The sequence below is a fragment of the Octopus sinensis genome, linkage group LG19 (assembly GCF_006345805.1).
Source record: "Octopus sinensis linkage group LG19, ASM634580v1, whole genome shotgun sequence".
Taxonomy (NCBI): domain Eukaryota; kingdom Metazoa; phylum Mollusca; class Cephalopoda; order Octopoda; family Octopodidae; genus Octopus; species Octopus sinensis.
In genome coordinates, this window is record NC_043015.1 from 48,477,474 (window position 1) to 48,491,484 (window position 14,011).

The window sequence follows — 14,011 nt, forward strand, 5'->3', positions numbered from 1 at the left end:
AATCTTGGGCAGATTGATAGCAAAAGGGTTAAAGCAAATAATTTTATCAATGACTTAGAGACGTCATCTGCACGGAAATGAATAGTTAATTTGCTATTGTATTTACTGCCAGGAAAACGAACAATTCAAGTTGGTATGATCATGCAGCGAAGGAAAACATTATTAGTCAACAATTAGTAAATATTGGTTTCAAAATTTGGCACAAAGCCAGCAATTTCGGGAGAAAGGGCAAGTCGATTTCATGACCCCAGTGCCCAACTAGTACTTATTTTATCAATTCCAAAAGGATGAAAGGTAAGGTCGACCTCGATGCGATTTGAACTCAGAATGTAAAGATGGATAAAATGCCGCTAAGCATTTTGCCCAGCGTGCTAACGATTCTTTTTCTACTCAAGCCACAAGACCCGAAATTTGGGTGATTAGATCGACTCCAGTACATAACTGGTACTTAATTTATCGACCCCGAGAGGATGAAAAGCAAAGTCGACCTCGGCGGAATTTGAACTCAGAGAGTAACGGCAGACGAAATACATATTTCTTTACTACCCACAAGGGGCTAAACACAGAGGAGAGAAACACGGACAGACAGACACATTAAATCGATTATATCCACCCCAGTGCGTAACTGGTACTTAATTTATCGACCCCGAAAGGATGAAAGGCAAAGTCGACCTCGGCGGAATTTGAACTCAGAACGTAACGGCAGACGAAATACCTATTTCTTTACTATCCACAAGGGACTAAACACAGAGGGGACAAACAAGGACAGACAAACGGATTAAGTCGATTATATCCACCCCAGTACGTAACTGGTACTTAATTTATCGACCCCGAAAGGATGAAAGGCAAAGTCGACCTCGGCGGAATTTGAACCCAGGACGTAACGGCAGATAAAATACGGCTACGCTAACGTTTCTGCCAGCTCGCCGCCTTTAATAGTTAATAGATATTGATTTCAAGTGGAGGTACATGGTCTAGTGGTTAGAGCAGCGGGATCGTGGTCGAGGGATCGCATCTCAGACCGGGCGTTTATGTGTGTTTATGAGCGAAACACCGAAGCCCCACGCGGCTCTGGCAGAAGGTAATGAACTTCTGCTAACTCTTTCGCCACAACTCCTGAAAGCAATAAAAAAAATGGCTGTGGGTGTTGGGACTTATCTGTTTTCCCTTTTAGATCAACCACTATCAAATATTGTACATTTACTCAGCACTTCAGCAACTACAGTGAAGTTTATGTTTAGCTGATGAAATCCTCATAAGACCAAAATGTATTTGGAGTTATCCCCCCTACATCCCAAAATAAAATAATTTTAGTCACTGACATATATTATTTCCTCACTATATTAGTTAATTTTCTTTTAAATTTTCAATGATTCTGGCATTAGAATTTATTTTAATCAATATTGATTGGTTTAGAGATAATTGTTTGAAAATATATGACAAGATAAAAACAACTATTAATAAAGGTTTTTAACATAAATACAAGTCGTATAAGGTTAGTAAATTGAATGATTTATAGTGCTTGACTTGTAACCACAAGCGTAGCTAAGCGGGGCAGTTGGGGCGGCACTTTTGGGTTTGCTGTAGGCGATGTGTGTTTTTTGTGGGGTCCGGGGGCGGCAAACGGAAGGGCCGCCTCGGGCGGCACACACTCTAGCTACACTAGTGTTGGTAACCTATTTTGTCGACCGCTGGAAGGAATGAAAAGCAAAACTAACGTTAGGAAGATTGGATCTTTTCGGTTTGAACGGCAGTTTTTCTAGCAGTGTCATATGAAATTGTCACCCATAATTATGACCCTAGTATCGATCTGTTTTAGGGTTAGGGTTAGGGGTGGGGGAAGGGTATATTTTTTTCTTCACAAATGTAAATAAACCCAATCTGTTACTTACACGAGGGACATATTCATACGGCACAGAATGATTTTTTTTTTACCTCAATAGACGTCAGTGATTGGTTGAAATTGCAGAAATTGAAAAAAAAAATATCATACAAACTATAGAATTTTCTCAATAAAGCCAAGAGAAAAAGATGTTTTATAAATACATTCTACCAGTATACGAAGTTTTAAAGTGTTTAGTTATGTGGAAATTATTTTAAAAAACTGCGGTTCAAACCGAAAAGATCCGGAAGATTTTAAATCAGAACGTTAAAAAATTTTTTTTAAAACAGGACAGCGCGAGGAATTTTATCCGAAATTCTATCGATTTTGCCATCCTAACTACTACAATTAATAGTAATTTTTTAACGTTCATGAAAGTTACCAGTTTTCGTTTTTAGTACTAAAAAAGAATACTGCCGATTTAATAAAGTTCATAATTTTAGTAGCTCCTATATAGGGGAAGCTTAAACTTATAATGTAAAGGGGATATAACTGATCCGTGTTCAATGCCGTTAAATGGTTTCGTGAAAATAAATGAAAAGATCCAATATATTTAAATATTTTTTAGGCAATCTTTCGTCTCTAGTAGACCTTTCCGTCGATTTCCGTAAAAAAATTTTTTTTTTTACATATGGGCTTGCGGGAACTTTTGAAGTAATGAGAGCGAAAGAGACTAAGAGACTAAGAGAAAGCGATTGTATGACGAGGGAAGTTCTTTTGAAGTTACCGTGCATGGCAAGCATTGATGTACATGTGTGTGTGTGTGTTTGATGGGGTGTGGGAGACAGACTGTATGTTGTGTAAGTGAAGTGCTTCTGTTAGTGTGTGTGAAGAGACAGAGTAATGTGTGAAAGAAAGAGATAACTGAAATTTTTTACTCGGTGTATGTGTATATGTATGTATATTACTTCAAAAGTTCCCGCAAGCCCATATGTAAAAAAAAAATTTTTTACGGAAATCGACGGAAAGGTCTACTAGAGACGAAAGATCGCCATTTTTTATATTGTTGAGCTTGTTTCATATAGTTTCATACAAAATACTATTAATACCTTACCGTCTGATTAACCTTTTGCCTAACCTGTTCTGTACATCACATGTGATACTCAGGGCATATTTTCCTGGCGTCCATGCATCATATTATGATACACATTTCCATTGTTTTTTGACCACCAAAGTAATTTGTGGCTTACGAAAAGAAAGCTTTGTGTAACTCAGAACAACTGGAACGATAATTAACTAAGTCTTAAAACATGCATGGACGTTTAAGACGAACTGATGGAAATACTTTGGACAAGCAAAAGGTTAATAAGTTAACTCCCACTAGAGGTTTAAATATTGACTGACGAACCGAATCTCCTGGTCGGGATATTAGATGTGTGTTTTCAAAATGAGGGAAACTATTTAGAGATCAAATATATTGCAGAGGGTGAAATGTTCAACCCCAAAAACTATCTAAAATATTATATTACAGAGACATAGGATGAGAATCAGTCGACATAGAAGGTAAGCTTGATCCATCGCTCAGTTTGGTACTGCCAATTAGCCCTTAACATACCTTTAACCAAGCAGTCAAGACAAGTCCCCGATCAAAAGATGACATCGTCCTTCGTCCCACCAGCCTTGGAGCGTCTGAAAAAATATGGCTGCCATTGCATGTTCTCTTCTCACTAAGCAATAAACAAAATCCTAAAACAACTGCCATTATCTCTCCTTGAAGGTAAATGACTTAAGCCGGGATGCTAGATCTATGTTCTCTGGTGGTAGGATTAAACTTCGGTGTTGTAAATTGAAAATATATTGGGTTAAGATTCAAGCTTTATCTCTATTAGCTTGTTTTATGTAAAACTAGCAGTATAACCCGGCCTTGTTCGGGATTAAGTTACGATTATTAAGCTTATCAAGTTCTTTATTTCAAACAAAACTAATATCAACTCTCAACAAAACACTTTTTTACTCGGCGTAAAATAAAAACAAAACTCTTTCGCACCTAAAGTAATGGGTGTGCGAGAGAGAGTGGGGGAGGATGAACGATTTAAAATAAATATATTGTAATTGTTGTGTGAGAAAGTATATATACTATGATTATAAAATATAGTGTCTTTCAAAAACATCCTGAATTTGAATACTATATCTCGTGTTTAAGAAAAAATAAAATATTTTACATTTTATTTTTTATGAACGTCGTCACTTACTCTCTTTCTCTCTCTCCCTCTCCCTATCTCTCATTTTGTCTTTCCCTTTTTTTGTTTAGACGCCGTGAAACTCTTCCACCTTTCTTTATCTTCTTTTTTTTGTTAGACGCCGTCAAAAAGCTATGGCTGAAAATAGATTCTTATGAATGTCGTCACTTACTCTTACTCTCTCCTTCTCTCACTTTGTCTTTCCCGTGAAACTCTCTGCCCCTCTTCCACTTTTCTTTATCTTATTTTTTTTGTTAGACGCCGTCAAAAAGCTGTGGCTGATATTTTTTATGGCTAAAAGCTATGGCTGAAAATAGAATTTTACCGCTATCCACGGGTGCCTCGAGAAAAAAATAAGTTGACAAACCCAGATAGGGTTTTGACGAATGTCCTAAAATTTGAGCGACATGCGTGAATGTGCATAAACTACAATCACACACACACACACACACATCTTGCCTTATATATATACAGATATAACAAATAACTGATAATATTGAATAAAGAAAATTTTGCATATACTAGAAGAAATGCCACCCACTTTATGCAATATTTATATTACCTTCTGGTATATACAGGGCCAAATTGTCCAATGGGTGATTTCCTAACTTGTAAAGAAAGATCAGAATCTAATAAAGGCAATGTTTCATTTTATGGTCGAGAAAGTGAAGCCATTGAATTGAACAGCGATTGTCATTTGCCGGAAAATGAAAGAATTATTTGCTTTGAAACTAACAATTCATTTCAGATATATATGATGGACTCTCCTGTAGAAGACGACGTATGAGCGTTCAGCTTTTGCCGAATGACCTGCACAAATGATTTGTTCATAGTGATCAAATATATGGGCCTTACATTATTTCGCTCTCTTCACCAAATGGACATTGTCTGGACAGGTACAGATGTACCATGTACCAGATGTCGAAGTGATCGCAGAGCAACGTGAAGTGAAGTGTTTTGCTCAAGACCACAACGCACCACTCGCTCTAGGAATTGAAAAACACGATCGCTAGATCATGAGTGCAACACCCTAACCAGTGAGCTTCTATATTCTTTTAATTGTTTCAGTCATTTGACTGCAGCCATGCTGGAGCACCGCTTTGAAGGGTTTGGTCGAACAAACGAACTCAGAACTTATTTGTTAATGCCTAGTACTTATTCTATCGGTCTCTTTCTTCCGAACCGCTAAGTTACGGGGACGTAAACACACCAACACCAGTCGTGAAGTGGTAATGGTGGGGTGGGGAACAAACACAGACACGACCACACACACACACACACACACACACACACGATGGGCTTTCAGTTTCCATCTACCAAACGCACTCACAATGCTTTGGTTGGCCTGACGCTATAGTAGAAGACACTTTCCCAGCGTACTACACAGTGGGACTGAACCTGGAACCATGTGTTTGGGAAGCAAGCTTTTTACCACACAGCCATGCTGATGCTCAGGAAAAATGGATGAGTTTTTGATGTTTCGAACCTTTGCTCTTATACAGAACGGAATAAGGAAAGAAAACAATGGGGAAGGGAAAGAAAGCAGAGAGAGAAAAAAACGTGTCTGGATTAACGGCTTCACATATGTATGTAAAGGGAAAGTTTACGAAAATAAACAAAGGATGAAGGCAGGTGGAGTACAAACAAACAAATGTATTAGTATAGCGCTCAGGAATAGAAAAAGGAAAAGTCTTTTACGTTTCGAGCCTACGCTCTTCGACAGAAAGATACACAGAAAAAAAGCAAGGAGAGAAACACGGAGAGAAAAAAATGCGTGTAGGAGCTAACGATCTATCATGGCATTCTATGTATGTATGTATGTATGTATGTATGTATGTATGTATGTATGTATGTATGTGTGTATGTATGTACACGTATGTGTGCATGTATGCATGTGTGTATCACAAAGTATGATAAACACTAGACATTTTTGTTTCCTATGTGTATTTTACCATTGTGGTCATTCGCATCCTCTGAGGTTTGGATGCTGAACTTCAACAGTTCTTCAGAGGAACACCTTATTGCATTATATTTATACAGACCAAATGTTTGTTGTTCAGCATCCAATTGCACTTAGGACACTCACTACAGAGGATGCTTTAACCACAGTGGTAAAACATACATTGGGAAGAAACAATATAAACTGCAGCTAGTGTTTGTAGCGTAGAATCTACATATATATGCATTCGAACGTAGCAGGGCCCAACTGGCCTTCAGCCGCTGTTTGTATCCCGTTGTGTCCACTACTCCAATTGGTTGGTATTGGCGCAATTTGTCTCTTACTCTGTAATGCCAGGTGACTGCAGATAGCGACTTTAGACAGCATCACATGAACAACCTTTTTCGAACCCTATTTTGAGCCTACTCCTTTCTATAAAAACCCAGTTTTTTACTCATTATACATCTTTGGTTTCAGACCTTTTAAGGTCTAACCACTAACCACACAGCTAGTTCCAGCAACAACACCACAGCAGTCACGTTGAGACTTACCAACTCCGTCCAACAGCATTACGGCAACCTCCGTCTTTGTTGCCACCATCATCTTCTTAACATCGCCAACATCATCTCTCTATGTATACAACTCAACAAGCAACTCACCCAGGTTCCAACACTTCTCTGTTTGTGAATTACTTCACCATTGATCAACAGTGAAGATACAACCTGCAAGAACTCCTGTACCAAGTGACCCAGGCAGCGGCATCACAGCCACAACTTCACCTACAATATGTACCTGTAACCAGCTCAGCATCATGACCGCAACTTCTTGATACAGTATTTCAACTACTATCTATCTATCTATCTATCTTTCTATCTATCTATCTATCTATCTATATATATATATATATATATATATATATATATCTTTATTTCACCATCTCTTGCTCATTCTCTCCCTCCCCCTCTCTCCTTCTCTCTTGTCTTTTTCTATCCAAACAGATTTTTAAACTCAATATTTACATGTTATTGTTTACAGCTTTATTTACTTTAACTGGCATTGTTAAAAATCAAATTACTTCATATTCTTTTGAAGATCCTAAATTCTCAATTCTCACTGGTAAGAATAAAGCTTCTAAAATAGAGAAATCTGAAAGAATGCTTTGGTCTAATGGTAGAACATCCGTCATGTATACAAAACATGTGGATTTGTGTCTCAAGTGCAGCCTTTGACTTTTTCAATCCAACTGGGTTTTTAACCCAATATTTATATTCCAATATTTCTACCTTGAAAACGAATACATACATACATACATACATATATATATATATATATATATATTTGAGTAGTTGAATGAATTATCTTATTAAGGATAATTCGAATTAACTGATACCTGGGTAGCAAATTCACATCAGAAAAAACACGGTTGAAGTTACGTGCCTAGGGCATAGATTACGTGCTTTCGTGTGGAAATGTGTATGTTTATTTTAAAAATATAAATATATGAAAGAATGGAGCTGAACGACGAATTAACAAAATTCCTTTATTTTCGACATATGTTTCGAAGGCTGCATATTCCTAATTGCGAAGGAATAAGGAGTACATTATGCCGCTTTCTCATCAGGAAAAGCAAGGAACTTATGTCAACATCAAAATGCACAAAAAACTTTTAGATGATTGCTCACACGGAGCCCATGGCGATAATGTATATATATATATACATAGCTTATATTCATCATTAAAAATGAATACATATATACATAGCTTAAATTCTGCATTAATTTGAAGGATCTTATTACATCTAAGTAATTTGTTTATTATTCAATATAATGATATAAATAGTTTCCATGTTTTTAAGTTATGAAACAATTTGTTGTAATATTAGAATTTTCATCAAACTAGTTCTCTGTCATTTATGACTTTATCACTCCATATCATTTTCTCTTTTCTCTTGTTTTGTACTATATACTCTTCGAGTTTGTAGAATGATACATTGAGAAGCTTTTTTAATGAGTACTAACAGATTACTTGAATCCATATAGTGTGACTTAAACATATATATATATATCTTTATATATATATATATACACATATTTTATTTTCTCTTTTTTTCAGTCATTAGACTGTGGCTGTGGCCATGTTGGGGCACTGCTTTGAAGGATTTTAGTTGAACAAATTGATCCCAGTTCTGAAGGTGATGGTATTGCCTAATCTCCTTCCTTCAAATTTGCTGGCCTTCTGCCTAAATAAGAAACCATTCTGTCACCGGCAAAGTATTTCCCACACCATAATAATTATTTATCCTAAAAAGGTGGCAAGCTGGCAGAAGCATTAGCATGCCAGGAAAAATGCTTAATCTCATTTCATCTGTCTTTATGTCCTGAGTTCAAATTCCATCAAGGTCAGCTTTGTCTTTCAGTCTTTCAGGGTCAATAAAATAAGTACCAGTCGAGTACTGGGGTGTGATGTAATCAACCAGCCCTACCCCTGCTCACCACAAAATTCCAGGTAGAAAGGATGAATATTATTTATCCTAAAGCTGCTGGAAGGTAACTTAGCTTTTTTTAAATTTAGCAAGCTGGCAGTATTGTTAGCATACCAGACAAGATGCTTAGTGATATATCATCCACCTTTATGCTTCGAGTTAAAATGTCATCAAGGATCACTTTGCCCTTCATGTTTTCAGGGTCGATGAAATAAATACCGGCTGAGCACTGGTATTGCTGTAATTGACAAGATTATCCGCCGGAATTTCAGACCTTGTGCCTGTAATAGTATTATGTATCCTATGGAAATGATATTGTAAAACAATGGGGGGCAGGGGGAGAAAGGGAAGAAAGAAAATTGTTTAAACTAATTCTTTATTTATATTTTAAACTTTTCCAAAGTTGATCCTGCGGTGATTACCAGACAAGAAGGAAATGTTGGAGTCATTGGATCCATAGGTTTCTTAAATATTATTGCAAACAGATGTTTTTATGTTCCACAAAATTTTTATTGACTCAACATTTTTTGTCTTTTTTTCTTGAAGTTTTGCCATTAATAAAAACAAAAGTCTTCAACAATTTTCTGAAATTTAGCCAAAAGACATTTTTTGGTTTGTATGTAAAAGCAAATTAGATGGAAACCGGATGGGTATTATAGTTGTATACTAAATATGCTTTTCAAAGAAAAACTTGGGTCATCCCAACATCATATATATATATATATATATATGTAGAGAGAGAGAGAGAGAGAGAGAGCAATAAGAAAATGGAGGGGATCAATAGGTGGTATTCATCAACTTTTAGACATTATATTATGTCAATTTATTTATTTATTTACTAAACTGACAATTACAAGAATATACATACATGTATAACATATTATGCTTTACATATAAAATATAAAATATAAAATAATTATTACAATATAACATACAAGAATATAAATTGGGAAAATAACATATATATATATATATTCTCCTTCATGTGTGGGATGCAGGAGAATATTCAGCATGTTGCATGTCTTGTTTCTCTGTTTGTTTTTTGTTCGAAAAAAAGATCGTTTTCTATGTTTTTGTTTTTATGTTTTCGTTTCTCATTGTGTTCAACGTTTTTTTGATGTCCTGTACCCCTATATGCATGTATATATACATATATATGTAGGTATGTACATATATGTATGCATATATGCATATCATATATATATATATATATATATATATATATATATATATATAGGAAAAAAGCAAGAAGAATGGATCAATATTTCGGTACAATTGTTTCGTACAAAGACATCTTTAATCACCCCACTTTGTCGTATGGTTAACACCATATAGATTTCTGGTGCATCCAAGTTAAGTACCATATTCATGTAAATTCAACAGAACTCACTTGAATCTTAATTGCTTGTACCTATATATATATATATATATATATATACACTCACACACACACATATATATAAATATATATACATATATGTATGTATATATATATGTATATAGACGAATAGGTAAATAAATGGAGTTGAACGAAGATGTTAATGAAATTCTTTCACTTTTGACATATGTTTCGAAGACAACATGGTTTTATTCCAAAGGAATAAATGGTGTAAGATGCAATCTTCTCATCAGGAATGAAAGAGAGCCTATGTCAACAACAAGACATTATAACAATTATGATGACTGCCTATATGATAAACAGAACATTATTAAGTATTTAAAAAAAACTGTTTGTAGATTTGACGTCAAAGGCAGATAATAGGAAGAGAAGGGTTAAAGAAATAATAAGTAGAGAACAAATAAGGAGGGAGGGATAAGTTGATTAAAATGTATATATGTATATATATATATATATATTAGGGAGTATAACTCCAAACTTACAGGGAAAAATTCAATTTATTATTAAATCAAATTTCACAATATAAATATATAAAATATAAATTAGAGATAAAACCACTATTATGCAACTCATCATTCATTTTTATACTTTTTGAGATCTAGTTATATATTTTATAAAAATATATATTATTTGTTATTTATGTTTTGGTTTATGTCTATCACTGAGATAGGACCACCTTTGACAATAATTATAGCTTGAATTCTACGAAGTATGGACTTGTACAAAGTTTGAATTGTTTCCAAAGTAATTTTTGTCCATTCTTCAGCTAAAACAGTCTCCAGTTCTTGTAGTGATGATGGTGGAGGATATCGACTCCTTACTTGTTTTTCTAAAATGCACCATAAATGTTCTATAATATTGAGTACTGGGGACTGTGGTGGCCAGATAAGATGTTCAACTTCACTAGAATGTTCCCTTGTGCCATTCAGTAACAACTTAAGCTGTGTGAATTGGTGCATTATCATCCTGAAAGATTGCGTTTCCCTCCAGAAACAGTTCCACAACCATAGAATGAATTTGACCAGATAAAATGCTTAAATAGTCTTTACTATTAATTCTGCCATGAAGGGAAACCATTGGGCCAGCAGGTTTCCAAGATATAGCCCCCAGATCATCATAGATCCTCCTCCATGTTTAACAGTTGGAAGAAGGCAGTCTGGGTCAAATGCCCCTTTTGGCTGTCTCCCCATGTATACTTGGCCGGTGGTCGAAAATAGGCTAAAGGATGATTTGTCCGAGAAAATAACATTCTTCCACTACTCTAGGGACCAATTCTGTAAGTTTTTACTCCACTCTACTTTTTGAAAGAAGTGGTTTTCTGATTGTAGCCCTCCCATGAAATCCAGCTTTGTGCAGCTCCCGGCAAACAGTTTGTGTGGAAACTGGGTTCTCGAGGTAGATATTAAGCTCTGCAGTAATTTTGGGAGCTGTACTTTTGTGATCCTTTCTAAAATTTTGCATAAGAGTCCAACAGTCCCTATCTGAAAGTTTTGGTTTTCTTCTGGAGTTTTGTTTCAACGAGGAGGTTTTTCCCTCTTTCTCAAAGGCTGTCATTACTTTTAAGACAGTACTTCTTGATACACCAAACATTTCAGCTGTTTTTGTTATGCTAGTGCCTGCCATATGAGCACCAACAATTTGACCTCTTTGAAAGTCTGATAAATCTGTCATATTAGTGAATTTTAATTACTTTTTTCTGATAATATCTGAAAAGAAACAGCAATTTTAGCAAAACATATTAAGCAACACTAATAATAAACCAAAACACATAAAAATATACAAACAGTTGACAGTTTTATAGATATTTCAAAATTATGATGCTAGGCGTTTCCATTATTTTGTCCAACCCCTGTATGTGTGTACATCATACCATCTATGAGAACTGAATGAATAGGCCACCTGAAGTCATCTTCTGACAACTCAATAATATTGTCCACTCCAAAATATTCCATTTCTTTAATCTTGATGTACTTAACCCGCCTTCTCCCTATGTTCTCCATTACTATTTTTATATTTATTTTTTACTTTTAGCTTTATTTCACCACCCCCTTCTTCTTCTTCTTCTCTTCTTCTTTCTTTCTTGTTGTTGTTGTTCTTTATTTCTCTCTTTCTTTCTTTCTTGTTGTTGTTGTTCTTCTTCTTCGGCTTCCTCCTCCTCCTCCTCCCCCTTTCTTGTCCTCCCCTCTTCCTTCTCCTTCTCTTCTTCTTCTTCTTCTTCTTCTTCTTCTTCTACACACATTCTTTTGTATTTATATATATATATATATATTGCTATCTAAAATTTTTGCTATTTAAGCAACCAGTAAAACATACATTTTTTTTTCAGTTTGAAAATGGCCATTTGAAGCTTGAAACTCATAAACAAAGTAACTCACTGTAAGCATTATTATTAACATAAAAAATTATCCCCTCCTCCCAAAAAGCCATCCCTACTCATTCTTTCAAATATATGTACCAAGAACTTTCTTTGTATTGTTCTACTATATATATATATATATATATATATATATATATTATATATATATATATATATATATATATACTATGTGGAGGCACATGGCCTAGTGGTTAGAGCAGCGGACTCGCGGTCGAGGGATCACGGGTTTGAATCTCACACCGGGTGATGTTTATGAGTGAAACACCTAAGCTCCACATGGTTCTGGCAGAAGGTAATGGTGAACTTCTGCTGACTCTTTCACCCCAACTTTCTCTCACTCTTTCCTCCTGCATCTTGCAGCTCACTTGTGACAGACCGGTGTCCTGTCCAGGTGGGGACCTATACGCCAAGGAACAAACAATATATATATATAATACGTGAGGCTCCCACACAGTTTCTGTTTAACCAAGTTTACTCACAAGGCATTGGTCAGCTTGGGGGATATAGCAGAAGACACTCCTTACTTGCCCATGGTGTCACATAGATGGATAGTTGGATTGGACCCTAAACCATATGGTTGCAGAGTGAGTTTCACAACTACACTATCATGCTGGCACCCACCACACAGGCAGTCATGGGACATTTTCCAGACTCAAACAATATCATAATTAAGTTCAAGTGTAATTTACTGAAGACAATGTGCCAAAAATTGCTAATTGCAGGAGTGGCTGTGTGGTAAATAGCTTGCTTACAAACCACATGATTCCAGGTTCAGTCCCACTGCGTGGAACCTTGGGCAAGTTTCTTCTACTATAGCCTCAGGCCGACCAAAGCCTTGTGAGTGGATTTGGTAGACGGAAAACTGAAAGAAGCCTGTCGTATATACATAGATATATATGTGTGTGTTTGTGTGTCTGTGTTTGTCCCCCCCAACATCGCTTGACAACCGATGCTGGTGTGTTTATGTCCCCGTAACTTAGCGGTTCGGCAAAAGAGACCGATAGAATAAGTACTAGGCTTACAAAGAATAAGTCCTGGGGTCGATTTGCTCGACTAAAGGCAGTGCTCCAGCATGGCCGCAGTCAAATGACTGAAACAAGTAAAAGAGTAAAGAGAGTAAATTAATTGAAAGTTCTTTCTTAGTGTGTGTGTGTATGTGGGGGAGATTTACTTAGCTACACCCAGAAAGAAAGAAAGAAAGAAAGAAAGAAAAAAAAACAATCTAATTTCAGAAAATTAAGAATTAATCTTTCCCTGCTTAGAACATCTGATGCTTACAAATAAGGGGAAGTAAATATGGGAAACAGACATATTCCAGTCTATTAAATATCATTGGCTTAGTTAATTATTTCGTAACTAACCAAGCCACAATAATTTGCATAATAAAAATACAATGAGCGAAGGGAACTAACTCATGTATGTGAATGTTAGATTTAGAGCAGTGACATAAAAATTAAGACTTGTGGGACTTTCTGAACGACACGCCTAACGAAAAATTACTTCGAAATTTTTTTTTTTGTTTAGAGTAATGCAGCCCGCCTGATGATAAGTCATATCTCACGCGGACCGCTTCTTGACAAAGGTTGCTCATGCCTGATTTAGACTATATTAGCTGATGAGGTCTGACAGACTTGTTCCATGGTTATCTCTAAACTACAAAGACTAAATTTTCTTTTGCCGAATTATCGAAATAAAACTTAAATTCCTGGAAATTACCCACCCCCTTCTCCACTATGTATTTAGATCCTTCTT